Source organism: Tympanuchus pallidicinctus, unplaced genomic scaffold (genome assembly GCF_026119805.1).
Source record: "Tympanuchus pallidicinctus isolate F22 unplaced genomic scaffold, pur_lepc_1.0 scaffold31, whole genome shotgun sequence".
NCBI lineage: Eukaryota > Metazoa > Chordata > Aves > Galliformes > Phasianidae > Tympanuchus > Tympanuchus pallidicinctus.
Genome location: NW_026294749.1, coordinates 9,039,449 through 9,055,658, shown reverse-complemented (window position 1 = coordinate 9,055,658; position 16,210 = coordinate 9,039,449). Strand labels below are relative to the sequence as shown.

Sequence of the window (16,210 nt, the reverse complement as noted above, 5' to 3'; positions counted from 1 at the left end):
CCTCAAACAGCCTTTGTTTCACATCTCCCCACAGCTGTCCTTAAGCCCAGATTGCCTCACCCCTTTCTTTCTGCCATTTCTCCTAACAACCCAAGGAGCTGCCAATAGAGACAGGAAGCTGGGAGATCCAAGCGTTCCCCTTCCAGTTCCTGCTTCTGAACATAGCAGCACCGGCGACAGCAATCTTTATAGACCCTGTGATCTTAACAACACATACCTACAGTACAGTTATGAACCTGAGACTTTCAGAGAGCCATGACTTTGCCACGCTCCAGCTTAATTTCCCAGAAATCGCAAAAGACATTAGAAAAACCTATAATGCTCTGCTCAGCATTTTGCAGTTGTTGGAATATCACAGGTTTCACGCTACCTGGACAAGACTTACACTGCTGCTGTTCAATTGAAACTTTCACTGAGCACTGACGTGGGTCTTGGCCAGGGAGTTAATCAAGATTTACTTCCCTCTGGTAATTCACCAAAGTTAAACCCTGAAATGAAAATCTACTCATTCATAGCAAATTAATCCAGCTTTAAGCCCCACCCAACCTGAAAAATTGGCTTCATCTGTCCGTAGTGAAAAAAGATCAAATAGAAAAAGGAAAGTTAAGCTTAATTGCAGCATTTATTGTGCTGAGACTGCTGTGATGTGTCATATCTGCAAGAAAACCAAGCTGAGTGAAACCACAAAAAATTGGGGTGTAAAAAATTGCAGAGTTGTAGTAGGTTAAAAGCTGCAGATCTTTGACCAGGAAAAAAAATCTTGTACTTCTTTGTTTCTTTCAAATGAATTTGAAACCTCGGGTACATTTCCAGGAGGCCTGATCTCTTTGTAGCTTACTACAGCACTACAAAACTTGCAAGTGTTTTCTTTCTACTGGAAAGTCACAACTATCATACGTTACACTATCCTAAAGTACACATCTGCCTGTATTACATTACTGTCAGAACAGTAGTTTATATTGGATATAAGCGTTTCAGCACACGATGCTTGCAAAGGCCACAGGAGAATTTCCTGAGCTTTGCTCTCTGAGGATGTCTGGAACTCCTTAGCAACCTTGCTAACGGACTGAAACTGCAGCCTCGAGGTAGCAGGTGGTGTCTCTGTATACCTGAAATAGCTGCTGGCTGCAGCAAGCACACAGACATCTCCAGCAAATCATTCAGCACAGAGACATCAAACCTAGCATATAGACAAAGACACGTTCAGCTGGGACTGATGGAGGCAGGAGAAATAGTCATGAGTGCTGACTCCTGCAGTTGCCTTGTATCACTGCAGAGAGCACACAGCTTTAGAGGATGTTTTCATGACAGTTTGATAATAGGCTTCATGTAAGCCTGCTTTGGATGTAGGGGCATCAGGAAGGTGTGAAATAACAGAGTGTGAGAGACAGTGATCTAAGTACTTGAATTGCTCGGCCCACTAGAAGCCCTTATACATGTCAGTTTATGCTACAAGACATATTATCCACAGCGAGCTGCCTTGTACCTGCCTGGCATTGCCTCAGCTCCAACTATTTTTTTCCTTCCACTGATAAACTTCATCAAGTACAGCTTGCAGTTGTTCTACATGAAACAATTTCAGGACTGAAATGTCACCAGCTGCATAACCATAAACATTTTGCCTATTCCTTTAGCTTTCAAGGCAGAATTGTATTGAGTTCCGGTGTTTCTCTCATTCTCTGCCATGCAGCTAAGGGAATATAGGTCCCTAGGTTCACACACACAGCTGACCTTTTATTTTCTGCTACGTGCATTCAATTTCAGATGGCCATAGGTAAGGTCTTGAGATGTTGTTTTCCATCATGCTAAACTAATAGGAGGTCTCCATTTTTACACATTTAATAAGCTTGAGTGCTAGCTTTTCAGTGTTGCATGAAAAACAGAGGTCGTTCAGAAGGTTATAACTTTTTTGGAACAAAATAACTGTTGTGACACTTCTCTGCAAGGAACAAAGGACAAAAACCAATGCACACTAGGCAAATCATTGCAACCCATGTAAATAAGAAATTCTAAATAAGTAATTTTCCTTTTCCAAAGAGATCTGAATTCTCAATATGAAATGTAATCAGGAGATCCCACAGCAAACAGATGGAGTTGAAACATCTAACCTTGATTAACCCTCATTTAAAACTTAAATTCGGTGACACATTTCTTGCAAGAAGAAAACACCTCAATTTTACATGCTACCTGCGCTCACAATTGCTTAAGAGCTGCACGTCTCCCCTTTCCAGCCAATGACATATTTGCACCTCGTTCACTGAAACGCTATGGGTAACTCTCATGGAACACCCGCTTTCTTCAGACTTCTCTCCAACCTCCTCAGGTCAATACTTAGCTCTGGGGTTCCAATAGCCCGATATCACTCTATGTACCGCGTTTTAAATCCCAGCGTCTCTGCCATTTAAGTTACACGCTACTAATCATCTCCGCTCCTGTCCGCCCGCCAGTAACCCAACAGCCACGCTCACACACCGCTCCTCATTTTCGCTCGTTCACACCTCACAGCATCCCCGCTGCAGGGCTCTGCACGCTATTCCCTTGGCACACCCAGAACCTCATCTCCTCGTTCACTCCGCCACGACCAAGGACTGCTCCTCAGGACCTTCCCACGCAAGGTCAGCCATGCTGGTATCACTGGAAGTTGCTCTGGACTTGCAACTTTGCTGAGGTGTCCGTGGCCACGGCACCCATCTGGGCACCGCCAGCACTGCTGGCAGAGGGCCTCGCGTTAAGGCGAGGAACTCTCTGCTACCCCTGCTTTCCCAAGGGAAGGCGTTTTATCACCCCTAGCATCTCGCCTCAGTCTGGATCCGGATCTGAAAGCAACGAACCCATCTCACCTACAGCCCTTCGGCACACTTACTCCTAAAAACAAGCAGCAATTTCCCGATTATTCCTCAGTACCAATGCTTTAGCATCGACTCCCCTTCAAACAACAACGCATTTAAAAACTATCACCCCGCTCAGCGTTACTTTACCGAGCTGAGCGAATTAAACTTTGTAACCCCACGACTCCCAGACGGGGCACGGCGTATTTCAATAGGAGCGTACAGCAGCGCCGGGCGGCCCCGGCAGGCGGGCGGGCGGGTAGCGGTAGCCCACCGGTTGCAGAGCCCGGTCCGCCATACCGCTTCCCTACGAGCCCGCACAGCGAGCCGGCAAGCAGGAGCGGCACCTCGCTCGGCTCTGCCAGCCTCGCGCTCCCCGGATCCCTTCTCCCCGCCGCCCAGCCCAGCCCCGCCGCGCGGCGGCTCCCGGCCGCCCCGTACCTGACAGGGCGCAACCGGCCGGTGCCCTGGGGAGAGGGAGCAGCTTCTCCCGCCGGCCCGGCGCGGCAGCGGGCAGCCGGCTTTGTTACTACTCGGAGGATCGGTGCCGTCGCTATAGAAACTGGCTGCGCCTCGGAGCGGCGGCGGCGAGTGGCGGGCGGGGGTGCGGGGCGAGGCGAGACTAGGCGAGGCGGGGAAGGAGCCGTTCATTCAGGAGGATCCCGGCCTCCCCCGCCGCGCTGCAGCCGGCCCCCGGCGCCGCCCTCACCTCAGCGTGCTCCGCTCCCCTGCCGCCCGAAAGCTGGATGCTTTCCACAGCCTTTCGGCCGCCCCAGGGCGGCGAGGACACCGGGTGGCGGGTGCCCGCTCCGCGAAATGGCGGCGGTTAACCTGGGCTCCTGCCCCGTTCGGTTTGGAGCCTCTCGAACTTCTTTACGTTTCATCTTGTAAATGTGAATTAGCTTCGAGGCCGTCGGTGAGGAGCTGTTCTCGGGCTGGAGCTTGCTGCTGGGACCCTTAAAAGAGCTCTCTGAAGTGCAGAGGGGGTTTTGTTCACTCGTTTCATCTGATGGCATTGGGGCCTGAGGGGCAAGGAGTCATAAAACCGTTTGAGTTGGAAGGGACATTTAAAGGCCGTCTAGTTCAACTCCTCCGCGATGAACAGGGGCGCCTACAGTTAGATCAGGTTGCTCAGAGCCTGCTCCAGCCTGACCTTGAATGTCTCCGGGGACTGAGCATCCATCGCATCTCTGGGCAACCTATTCCAGTGCCTCACCACCTTTACTGCAAAAACTTTTTCCTATATCAGGTCCATATCTCCCCTCTTTTGGTTTGAAACCATTTCCCCCTGTTCAGCAACAAAGGAAGAACAGAGTCTGTTATTCTGAGTGCTGTGCAGGCAGCTGGCAGGAAGGGATATGCAGGTGGTAAAAAGGATGATGATAGATGAAAGAATGGAGGGAGAGGACAACAGTGAAACAGGTTAAAGTGGATAATGTTCACCTACCTGGCCATCCGTGCTTGGAAAAGACAAGCTTGGCAGAATCTGTGGCTGCCCTTCTGGCAGAGATCTTACGTTTCTCCCACAGCCAAGTGGATGGAAAGTGCCATCAGGCCATGACGCTTTGAGTAGCAGAGTCTCCCTTGAGTTACCCTGAGGATGGCATGCTTTCCCACAGCAACGGCCAACTGCATGTCACAGACACTCACCTGCTCGTCCTTTTTCCTGCTTTGCATGGCAGGCAAAAGCTGAGTCAGTTCCTCTTCCAGTCTTCTTTCTTTCTTCATCCACTAAGGGCTCAGTGGTATCAGTTTGTTGAAACTCCCTTAAACATTCTTATTCCCTCAACAATAGTAGATACAACACCACTCAAAGTGCAAGACAAGTGTCTTCTTTTCCCTGGTTTATATAAAATTGGTCTTTAGAGTTTGCCAAACAGAAGAAACCCAACAAGCAAGATGCAGCTTAGATGCTGTGTTATCCATCTCAGCTCCTGCTTCTGCTAAGCTACAGGGGATGACTATTAAGTATCAGCACTGCAAGTCACTGTGAGCTGATGAATCTGTGCCAAGAGCTGCTGGCACTCTGCAGAAAATACTCTTTAGGAAGAGTTTGCCAAAGACAAGAAAGGCTGCCCCCCAGGAACTCATCACAAAGCAGTGCAGCTCACAGCAGAACTGCTGGCAGATCCTATCACAGCCAAACACAATGATGGCACAAGGGAGGGAGATGGAAGGTTGGATATGAAAGAGGGTCGCGCCTATTTATCTGTCTTATTTGCATGCTAAGTAGTAATTGCAGAGTTAAAAAAGTGTGCATCCAGCCAGAGCCTAGCACAGTTAAATGGAATATTTTACCTTAGCAAATTCACTTGTTCTGAAGTGGAAGGAGTAGTATTAGAGAAGTGAATGATCTGCCATGTGCCAGCTTCTGTAGCAGCAGAGACATTCTTCTCCTATTTCCTATATATAAAATCATATTTTCATCTTTTCAATCACATGGAGGAACAGTGTTGTTATTTAATTTTGTTCTTCAAAAAGTCTGGAAGCTGGAAAGCAAATGGAGTTCTAAAACCTTTTGGAAAAGTAAGCATGTTAGTTAACGTGTTTTGAGAAGTGTTTAGAGACACTAATGTTGTTGCAGGAAATGATCACTGTTTCAACAGCAAGAAACAATGTCATTCGTAGGACGCCTCATTTTTCTTACAAAAGATTTTCATAGCACTTTCTCCCAGGTGTAAGCCCTGAAGAATTATCAATAGACTTATTTGATCTCTAGTCTCACTGAAATAAAGCACTTGAGTATTGTTATTATTTTGCATGCTGATATGACCATTGCCAGCTTCTGAGTCAGCAGTGACATGCGCCTCTTTCTCACTGAGGAGGATTTTTTCCAGTAACACAGTGTACCGAGGGAGTTCATCATGGAGCACTGAACAAGTATTAACATTCACATGGGGCAGAACAGCTTTTGATGGTGTCCCTTCTCTCTTGCCACTTGTCCTTACTCAGAACGCCACTCGTCCCACCAAACACTTATTCCATGGCACTGTTTGTTCCCTGTAAGCAGAGCGGAGTATCCTTAGCACACCTCTAGACCATTAAAGAAAGGATTCTTCAGTCAAAATGAAATACACACTTAGGACACTCTCAAAAAAGAACAAATAAATAAATAGAAGGGGAGAGGTAAGATGTGATAAAATTGGAATAACAGCATTTGATACTAATATTAATTATCATTACCAGTATTATTATTAGCACTGTGGTGCAGCCTGGAGGGTCCACCAGAGCCAGGCACTGCATTCCCACAGAACAAAAATGAAGATAATTTCTGCCCCAAGGAGTTTACATTAGAATTAAATATTTTTCCTGAGGGCCTGAAATTTGTTACGCGTTTGTGTGGTGGCTAGCAGAGTGGGGCCTAGTTTAATTGCAGCCTTTTAGTTGTGTATAATATACATTCTAATCAATATAATAATTGCAATAGTATTTCTGTCAGGAGGCAGTGTAAATCCTGTATCTTGTGTCTAGGGGCTAGCTGTCCTTCTGGAAACTAGGGACTTTTGTACCTGGAAAATGAGTTGGGGTGGTAACTGAAGGAAGTAATAAAATGTGAGTATGCTAAGATAGGAGATGAGCCCCTGGGCTTCAGCTTGTTAAGGAAAAATTTCCCTTTCATGGGGCTACCTTATGGTTTTTGATTGTATTGAGGAAACTCTGCCTTGAGGAAACAGTATGTGTAAATGTGTTCACACTTGCAGCTGATTCCTTAACACAATAATTATCAGATGTTTATAAAGTCGACTTGTGGTGGGAGAGAAGGTACTGCTGAGCATTCAAAACTGCTGGGAAGCAAATATTGCTACTATCTGGTTGACTTTCAACGTGACTGGGCTCATGTCTGCCCTTCACTGTGTATTGCCATGCTGAGAGCCCCCAGCTACTGTAAACAAGGCAGCCAAGTCACCTGCTGAGAGAGAGGCAATAGATGAGTCGAAATGCAGCGCTGTAAGTTACAGACATGCTTGGCAGTGTTTGCACTCGCTGTGGGGGACAGCACAGATATATCCCAAGGGTATGCACACGCAGGCCTCCTGTGACAGCCTGGCATCTCTAGGAAACATGTGAGTTAGCAGAGTATGTTAAAAATCTCACTGATCTGGAAAGGGGTAAAAGGATGTGACAGTATACAGAACGCACACCGTTATTTGTTTTTGCTTGCTGTAAAAGAGCCTCAGAGATAGCAATTAGAGACCTATCCTAAGGAGATCAATAAACACAACAGAGATTCATGCTAGGAAAACTTAAATCTGGATGGAATATTCTCACAACCTACTGGGATCTGAATTGAGTGCAACTGCTCGGAAAATCCTGGTGTTACTGTGGAAAGCTCAATGGAAGCAGTGTTTAGAAAGTGAGCAAAATGTAAAGAAAGATCAGACTGGAAATGTTGTAATTCCCACAGTTCAGACAACTGCTTCAAGTTGTCTCGAGTACTTTGTTCAGTTCTGGGAACTGGATTTCAAAACAGATACAGCAAACTGAAACTATCTGAGAGAGGAATAATTAGAGGCTGAGAATTTTCTATATGGAGAAACTGAAAAGATCAAACCTGTTTATGGATGGCATGAATAAAAGAAGACATGATAGAGCTTTATAAAAAATAATGAATGGCAGGGAGAAGATAAAACCTGCATTACTAGTCGCTCTTTTAAAATATATATATAATTTAAGAACAAGTATTCACCCACCGTATCATTAAAATGATACAAACTTTAAAGTGGTGAAAGGAAATATTAGCCATTGAAGTGGAAGTATTTACTTACTTGAGATAGAATTTAAAGAAAAAATTTGATTACATAAAATGTGTAAAGTGATAAAAACCTTCCCATTTCAACGCAGACGCCTGGAGTTAAGCAGGCAGTGAAGGAGGGTCGGGGAAAAGAACATTAAGAGAAACTCCTCTTGGGCAAATTACTGAATTTCTTGAGAATTCTTCTGATTTGTGATCTTTAGTGGGAGGATATGCAGCAATATAAGATATTGGCTTTCAGATGATATGTAGATTCACTTTCTCATCCAGGAAGGATTAGCATTGCCCTCAGCCACAGGCACACATCTGTATCTATGTGTGTATCCTCCCTCTCCAGTTGAAACAGCACTGGAAGTTTATCTTCCCACAGATCACCAAAGGGCTGCCCTACTGGGAAAAGGCAAAGCCTGCATTTTGAACTCATTTGCACATCTGGCTTCTGGGAACTCAGATATCTAAAGACCCATCCAGCTGACAGATATGGCCCTGTATTTGGTCCAGGCTCTAAGCAGTGCTGCCAAGCACCAGCTGATTCCAGTCTGAGAATCATTCAAATATGGTAGTGTGCCAGAACTTGTGACCAGTTCATACTTAACTCCACCAGAGCTGGAGCGGATTGAATATCTGATCATTAATGTTTCCTCAAATAGATGCAAACTTAATAGCTGAAAACCAACAGAAGCTAAGTTGAAAACAGAGTATTTTCCTATTATTTTACTTTGTTACTATCCCCAGCCAATGAGTCACCTTCAAAAATTTTCATCTTAGATTTTGCAGTCACTAATCCAACCGAACCCCTAAGCCTTACTGGAGGCTAGGTTAGGAGATTCTTTTTACCAGAATAAATTAGATGAACCCATGTTAGACAGACATTTTTCATACGAGAGTTCAGTATAAAAACACACCAACTTTCTAGCAAAACAAAGCAGGGAAAGATGATGGTGTGAGAAATCCACACATATCCCAAGAGTTTCAGACAGCTGAAAACTACTTACACTTCATGCAGACATAGATTAACTTGAATGATGCTTAAATTTGATGGTGAATTGATGATGTCAGTGCTGCAGAGCATTACTATTGCCCTTGTATTTATAAGCTACATCACCCAAATAAGTCCTCACACTGAGCCCACCTTCTCAGTACACAGGAGTTACATTTTTTTCCATGCTGTTTGTGTAATAAACCAGTCTGAAATTGTTCAAGTACATTGACCAACCTATACTGCACTATAGGTTCAAAATATGCCCATCTTTTCTTGACTCACATTTAAACAAACAAACAAACAAACAAAGCCCTAAAAAACAACAAAACAACAGACTGAAAACCAATTAGTGGCTCACAGCTGGAGCCTGTGTGGTAATTTGGTACCAGCAATGGCTGTTTCCCTTTGCATTTCCCATCCACATCATGAAAGATGATGTCTTACTAAAACAACTGCAGAAAACTCTGGCAATTACATTTCAGTAGTCATTTGCCATCAACTCTAAGGAAAGTTTTGTTCAGATTTTTACTCAACTAGAATGAGTTTCCATAAAAATGTTCATTATGAGACATTATGCCCTCCCACACCCCAATAAAAGAGTGGAAAAAATACCTGTCTAATGGGAGCTCAGTTTTCCCTGGGTTGTGATTCCATACCAGTGGCAGGAAATTTGCAGATTTCACATTATGAGCTAGCATCTCAGTTTTTTTTAGTTATAGTAGCTAGGACAGGAAGAACATATTTTGTTATACAGAGGAGTTGGCAGGGTAGTGTTAACGGCATTATGAAAGAGTAACAAGAACCACAGTGCCTACAACCTGCCTTAAGCCTGGTTTGCAGCATTTTAAGGTTTGAAAAAGAAAAATGAAGAAAACCAAACACTGCACCTTTTGGGTTTAAAAGATTAAATTCAAGAAACCAAACAAAGGCATTTTCGCTTTTCCTGTCGACTTCTGTTTTAGTTTGAACTCATTCTTTTCTTGTTCATTTGTTGACTGCAGATCAAGGAGGTAGTGATGTATACCTACAGTAAGAAAGCTGCTGCAGGCAGAATAATCTTGAGTAAATATTCCTGCATAACTAAGATCTCTAAGCCTCAGTGATTTGTCATTAATTACTACTTTTCTTTAACTGGTTTTGCAATATAATACATTTAACTCATGTTAAATATTGCTTGCCTTGTGAAAAAGAATCCTTCTGGTAATTGGAGAGAAAAAGTGGAAAGTGAAGACAAAATTTTTGAAGACAGCTGCAATTCCATTATTTGAAGTGAATTTTAGGACAGTGGAAGAGCTTCAGAAAGTTAGGTTTTGGTTAGGAAAGCATACATTTTTGCAACACTATGAAAGAGCACTCTGAATTTATTTTGGAGCCTTCTTTTGCTTCACTTTTTCATTTCAAGACTTACTTGATAAGCAAAACCAGTGATGTTATTTTCCCCCTTTTTTTTTTTTAATTGCATAATCAATATACGTCTACTAAAGGTTTTTTTGGTATTTACTCTCCTGTTCTTCCTTTTCTACAGCTTGTGAAGACAATATCCTATAGATTCACTACTAGGCTGAAAGAGGATTTCTTCTTCTACTGATAACTAGGGTGGTATTTGGAGTTGTAAATCACACTGGAAACTTGTAAAGTCAAAAGAAATATTGAGTACCTATTTGAAAGCAAGTGCTGTACAAACAGACCAACATTTCTTTCTGGAGCTTGTGCCATTCCTCCCAAGGGCTACTGTTTTCCATGACAGAGGTGCTCTACCAAATAAAATTCCGGTAACTCTGGTAGAAGAACAAGGGCTCGTGGAAAAGTGAAAATTACTTTGCTGAACAAAACACCTTTTGAAAGGGATACAGCTCTTGAATATAAATTGAGAATGGAGTAGCTTCCTTTTGGTGTGTTAAAAAACTAAACTCTACATTTGAGGGACACATAGTTATTTGGTTTTGTTTTGAATGTCGTATTGTTTCACTTGTTGATTATCAGGAGCTCCTGGAACTGTAGAGAAGGACATTTCATACTGTACCAAAACAGAGGCAAACTGTTCTGTGGCAAACAGGAGTCAGCTTCATCTAGAAAATAATGTGCCTTAATCTGTACTGAGTGATTTCCGACTATTTGAGAATAAAAAAATACTGATAACAATGTGGTAAAAACTATGTTTATAACACGATTTCTCATCTTAGAACATAACTTGGCATTCAACGTATCACTTATGGTCTCCATGTTTCAATGTCTGGTTCAAAAACAAGGTTATTTTTTACAACTTTATGGCACCTTTGGCTTAGGTGTGATGAGGTGGCTTTCGCTTACTTGACCTATTCAAAAGCTTCAAGGGAATGTTGTAATTATCAGTAGGAAAAGCTCATTGATATAGATGAAAGCTAGGATGAAGGGATTTCTGGAGGGTAAATGGTGGTGATACAGACCCCACGGAGTTTTATATTGAAGAGTTAAAGAATACATGATTTAGCAGCTATCAGTCCCCGGGACTTCAATTCTCACTGCATGAAATCGCATTGATTTTGCCTGTGTCAGTACTTGATAGAATCATGGTAAGCTGCTAGCACACATCTTACCCAGCAGTATCTGGAAACCTTTTGGCTCTCAGCAGACAACACATTTCCCCATATTTGCAGCAGGGACAGCTAGCACTTTCAATACTTTTGTTAAATCCTTGTGGATCAGAGGACAAGTTGATGGCAAAAAAACACATAAGTCTCAATACTTGAAAGAGAATTAAGAGATAAGAGTAATATTTAGGAAGAGGGACAGCATTAGAAGGGGTCATACAAAGCTTCTGTCATGGAAGTAACATTTACATCTAGTATGAAGTTCTGCAGTGCCACATTTTGCATTTAGTGCAGATTAGTGCGAGATGGGTGCTGTGATAGCTGTACCTAATGATAACTCATCAGGAGCCTTCTAAAGCAAGATGAGATGCATCTCAGGGTCTGTCCAAAATGACTCTTCAGTGCTGTTGGACTCAATGCTTCAGCACTTAACAAGTCTCAGCTCTTGGGGCGGTATCTGTACCTTCAAATAATTGTCCCATGTCGTTATTACAAGGTATGGATTCCTCAGATCACAGCTGAAAATACCCATGATAATTTGCAGGGTTGTTTTTACACAAATAGATATTTTTAACACAAGAAAACTCATAAAAAAATAACCAACCACAAACCTCTGTATTGTGATATGCATTTGGACTGTGTGCCCAGATATGAGCAGATTTTCCCTGTGTTTTCATCACATTTGCCATCACATTCCCACTTTCTGAAAAAGTATAATAAAATTACTGCCTGATTGAAAGAAAGAAAAGCTAATACCAATAAGCATTACACAAAGCAGGTCAGCATTTAAAGAGTCAGGGAATTCTATTTCTCCTTTTTAAAGCACTCTCATTTCAGATAGGTTTAAATATTCCTAGCTATTGCTCTCATACTAAGTACTAAGAGATTAGCAGTGTGATATTTGCCCAAATGACAAAAAAGAAAAAAAAAAGGAAATAGAAGATTCTATTACATCTCTATTATTGCTTATTACAGGGAAGTCAGCATTTATCATAGGATCATAGAACCACAGAACAGCCTGGGTTGTGAAGGACCATAATGATCATCTAGTTTCAACCCCCCTGCTATGTGTTTATTTGTTATAAATGCAAAATGTATTACACCTGCTAAGTATTTATGCAGATGATTGATTTTCCAAAGACTATGAAGTCACTGGATGGATTTAACAAAACGAATCTCCATTAAAGTGAAGATTTTTAAACGAAGTAGGAGTGAATCCCAACTCATTTATACGTATTTATTTTAAATATCGGCCTACCACGTTTATTGAGAGTAATAACATACTGCCTTTGAATCCTGTAAATCTGGAAAGCTGATTCGTCCTCATTTAAAGGGAAATTCCATGCTTTGGTAAGAAAGGAAGAAAATGCCTCCAGGTGATGTGTTTTTGCATTTAAAGTTGCTCTTCTGAAAGCAGCTTAGAGGTATGAAATACTGGGAATAGCCCCAGAGGAGATTAGTTGACAACATGCCGGTGAATGGGTCAATTATACAAAGCTCTTCTAATCACAGCTTTGTCACTGTGACAAAGAAGTTTATCATATCCTGTAGATCCCACCAGACGTTTTGGCCTTACTACAAACATGATATTATCATGCTTGCAAGATTTCCTATGGTCATTATCAGCATACAGTGTGATTACGTTCACAACTCTTTGCTTTGAAGTGTAATCAAAATGAATATTTCTCTTCTCTGCTTTCTCCCTGTGCCCATGAGCGCACCAGTAACAGATTTAAATATTTTAAGCGTTCGTGGAGTTAAGAATTAAGCTGACTTTTGAAGAAAATAACAAAACACTGCAGTTTATCATGCTTACACATTTAGTGTGTGTTTGCTTATCTACTGGAAAGCCCAGGAAGATGGGCATGAAGCGAGGAGGGGATGAAATGGGGCATTGTGAATCTCTTGGCAGATAATGCAGTGCTTTACACAGAGGATGTGGCAAGAATTTCTGTAGGTATGTGTGTGGCTGTTTTGACAAGGTGATGAAGTGGCATTTCAAGAGCATGGCTGGTGAGTGCTACAGAAGTGCGGTTGCGTGTACCCATCTGTGCACTTTCACAGACATCATTACAAATCAGGATTATCCGTGCACTGCCTGAGACTGCCCATCCAAGCAGGATAACCAAAAGAGAGAGTAGTTTGCTCAATTTCTTCTGTACACCTGCAGTATTATGCCTGCAAAGGGAAACATGCAGTGTGATTTTCATAACGTGCTTTGAAAACCAGGTCCTCTATTACAATGAAAACTGACAGAATCTGGAAATGTTTCTAGCAATGAGCAGATGATGCAATCAGCTGGAAAATCTTCTAGAAGCATTACTGAGAATGCTGTCCTTTCTGTCTCTACGTAAGCAGCACGAACGGTCTTTGACTAACCTCTGGGAAGGGTACGCAGAGTGTTGTTGCCATCTAGAGTCCGTTCACTCAAATAGAAATTCTGCAGGGCTTCTTTTTCTTCCTCCACTTAAAAGAAAAATGAATGTTCCACGTAATCCGAACAGTTCTCATCCTGTCCCTTAGCATCAGTTTTTCCATTAGAAAAAACAGAGATGGGTTTCTAAAAGGGTAATTATCTGCAAGTGAATTCCTGGAGTGAGAAGGGCAGCCCAAAACCTTGGTTTCTTCAGGTCTGCAGGTGGACCACTTGTCCCTATCGGTGGTTTTGACCATTTTTTGTTGGTGGAAGCAAAACCTCTGTCCTTCTCAAGGTAACCAACTCACTAGGAGTGGCACACACTATGTGTGTGCAGCGTAGTGCCAAGGCTGGCTTGTGACAGCTGAGTGTTTTTGCTGGTAGGTAAAGCTGAACCTAGAGCCATGCCAAAAGTGGGCAAATGCAGCTGAAACATGAACATGTCTGGCATTGCCCTGTTCTGTAATGGTCTGCTGGGAGCTCTGACCCTGTGTGCTCCTGCCAGAATTCCACCCCTTCAGCCCACCACCCCATCTCCCTTTTCCTTCTTTGAAATACATGCTCCACATATTGCTGTATGCTGTGTAGTGCACCCACAGAGATTGTGGTGCACTACACACAGACATTGTGATGCTCTCTGCAACTACCTGAAAGAAGGTTATAGAGAGGAGAGGGTCAGTCTTTTCTCCTGTGTAACTAGCAACAGGACATGAGGGAATGGTCTCAAGTTGTGCCAGTGGAGGTTCAAACTATTAGGAAGTTTCTTCTCTGAAAAGAGAGGTCAGATACTGAAATGTGCTGTCCAGGGAGGTGGTGGGGTCACCATCCTTGGAGGTATTCAAGAAACATTTAGATGTTGTACTGAGGGACGTGGTTTAGTTGGGAAATATTGGTGGTATGTGGATGGCTGCATTGGACGATCTTGGAGGTCTTTTCCAACCTTGGTGATTCTGTGATACAGACAGCACCAGGAAGGCTGGCCACTGGGTTGACTCATGTGAAAATGAAAGCTGGTGGAAGACAAAATGCCAGTGAAGTCTCAAAAAACAGTGCAAATTCACAACTTCTCTTTTCTGTAGGTGCTACACTTCCACACTGGGCAATAAATTGAAACAAAATCAGTTTGGCCGCTTCTATATTTTTTCACATTTTCTACCCAGAGTAATTGGAAAACAATAACTGAACAAAATTTAGACTGATATCCCAGCACTGTTCTCACTGTTCTTTCACATCATTTGTTTGCTAATAAAAACTGAGAAAAACTCAAAAATCATCCTGGGGAATTCCATAACTGCTGAGATCTTCAGAAAAGAAAGTCAGAAATGAAAAATAAAAAAGTCTCAGTTACATTAATTTTAAAGTGCAGAAAGGCAGAAAATAAGAGAATAAAGGGAGATTAGAGACACTTGGGCCCTTTTCACTGGCTGCCTGGTCCTTCTCTCTCACCTTGTTCTATCAGATAAAGAGCCCCAAACATGAACTTTTGAAATCTGCAACTGCTCAACCAGACATTTTGCAGAGATAACTTACTTGATTAGTGAGAAGAAAGGCAATAGAAAGGCAATATATCTGGACAAGTAGGTAGAGAGGTGAAGTGGTGGTTGAAGAAGTTAGGAAGTCATCTCAGGAGAAAAATGAATCTTCCAAATGCATCAGAAATATATTACAGGTCTGTGTTTAGAAACTGCACATGAAAGAAGAAAACCAAAGGCATCTGAAAAATACCAGTTTCTTCAGGCTGAATATGCTTTTCAGAGTGGGTTTAGAATTCTGGTAGAACAGATTTCCCTTCAGGACCTCTTGTTTTTGGCATTCATCATTCAGAGCCACCAAATCAAGAAGAATTTATAATCCAAACATCCTGCTTTGACTGTAAGTAGGAAATATCTCAGTCTGCATGACACATGTAGCTTGGTACTGAAATTATTGTGATATTTTAAAACTCATTTAACTCTTTTTCTTTTTTTTCTTTTTTGCCTAGGGAAGCTGCCATTTTTTGTGGCCACTTCAGATAACTAGGAGACAAATGCAATGCCCTCTCCTGAGAACGTGGGCAGCCAGGATTCTCATGAATTGTTGTGCCCCAACCTTCTTTAAAAAAAAAAATCACTGGTATTGACCAGGTAACAGTTGCTCTGTCTTTGGATGAAAGGCAATGAAAAGCTCTTCCAGAAAAAAATGTACTATCTTATCTTCTTTCATCCCTAAGAAAAACTGCCCAGGCCATTCCTGAAGATGAGCAAATCAGATTTTTAGCTTAAGATACAGTTCAATAATCTCTAAGTAAAAATCATCAACAAACGACACATCCTATGCTTGTCTGGGTGGCTCTGACATTTTAAGCACTCATGCAACATCGATTCCTCTTCTGCTTTTGAAATACGCAGACTAAATTGTGATAGATGGATTCAGAGGCTGAGGAAGGAACGCAGTGAGCTTTTCATTAATTACTCCAAGACATACGTGGTGACAGATCACTGTTTTTATTTCACCAACCTGTTTTTACTACATTGCTTTGGGTGCACATGGAACATTTTGAAGAGATGATTTACCCCAACGTAACTGGCACAACTCTCTGGATTAACACAGCCTTCCATGGAATGAATGGAGTGCTTGTCCCAGGCACAAACACCATCATTTTAAAATCCAATGGCAATGAGA

General features: G+C 42.3%; 1 protein-coding gene across 1 annotated transcript in view; it reads right to left on the bottom strand.

Moving 5' to 3' along the window:
• The window catches only part of RNF182 (ring finger protein 182), a 28,320-nt gene extending 24,102 nt beyond the window's left edge, over positions 1-4,218 (bottom strand). The window contains exon 1 of the mRNA XM_052697840.1: positions 3,270-4,218. The gene's annotated coding sequence lies outside the window, so the exon portion shown is untranslated. The remainder of the gene's footprint in view (positions 1-3,269) is intronic.
• Positions 4,219-16,210: the final 11,992 nt, after the last annotated feature.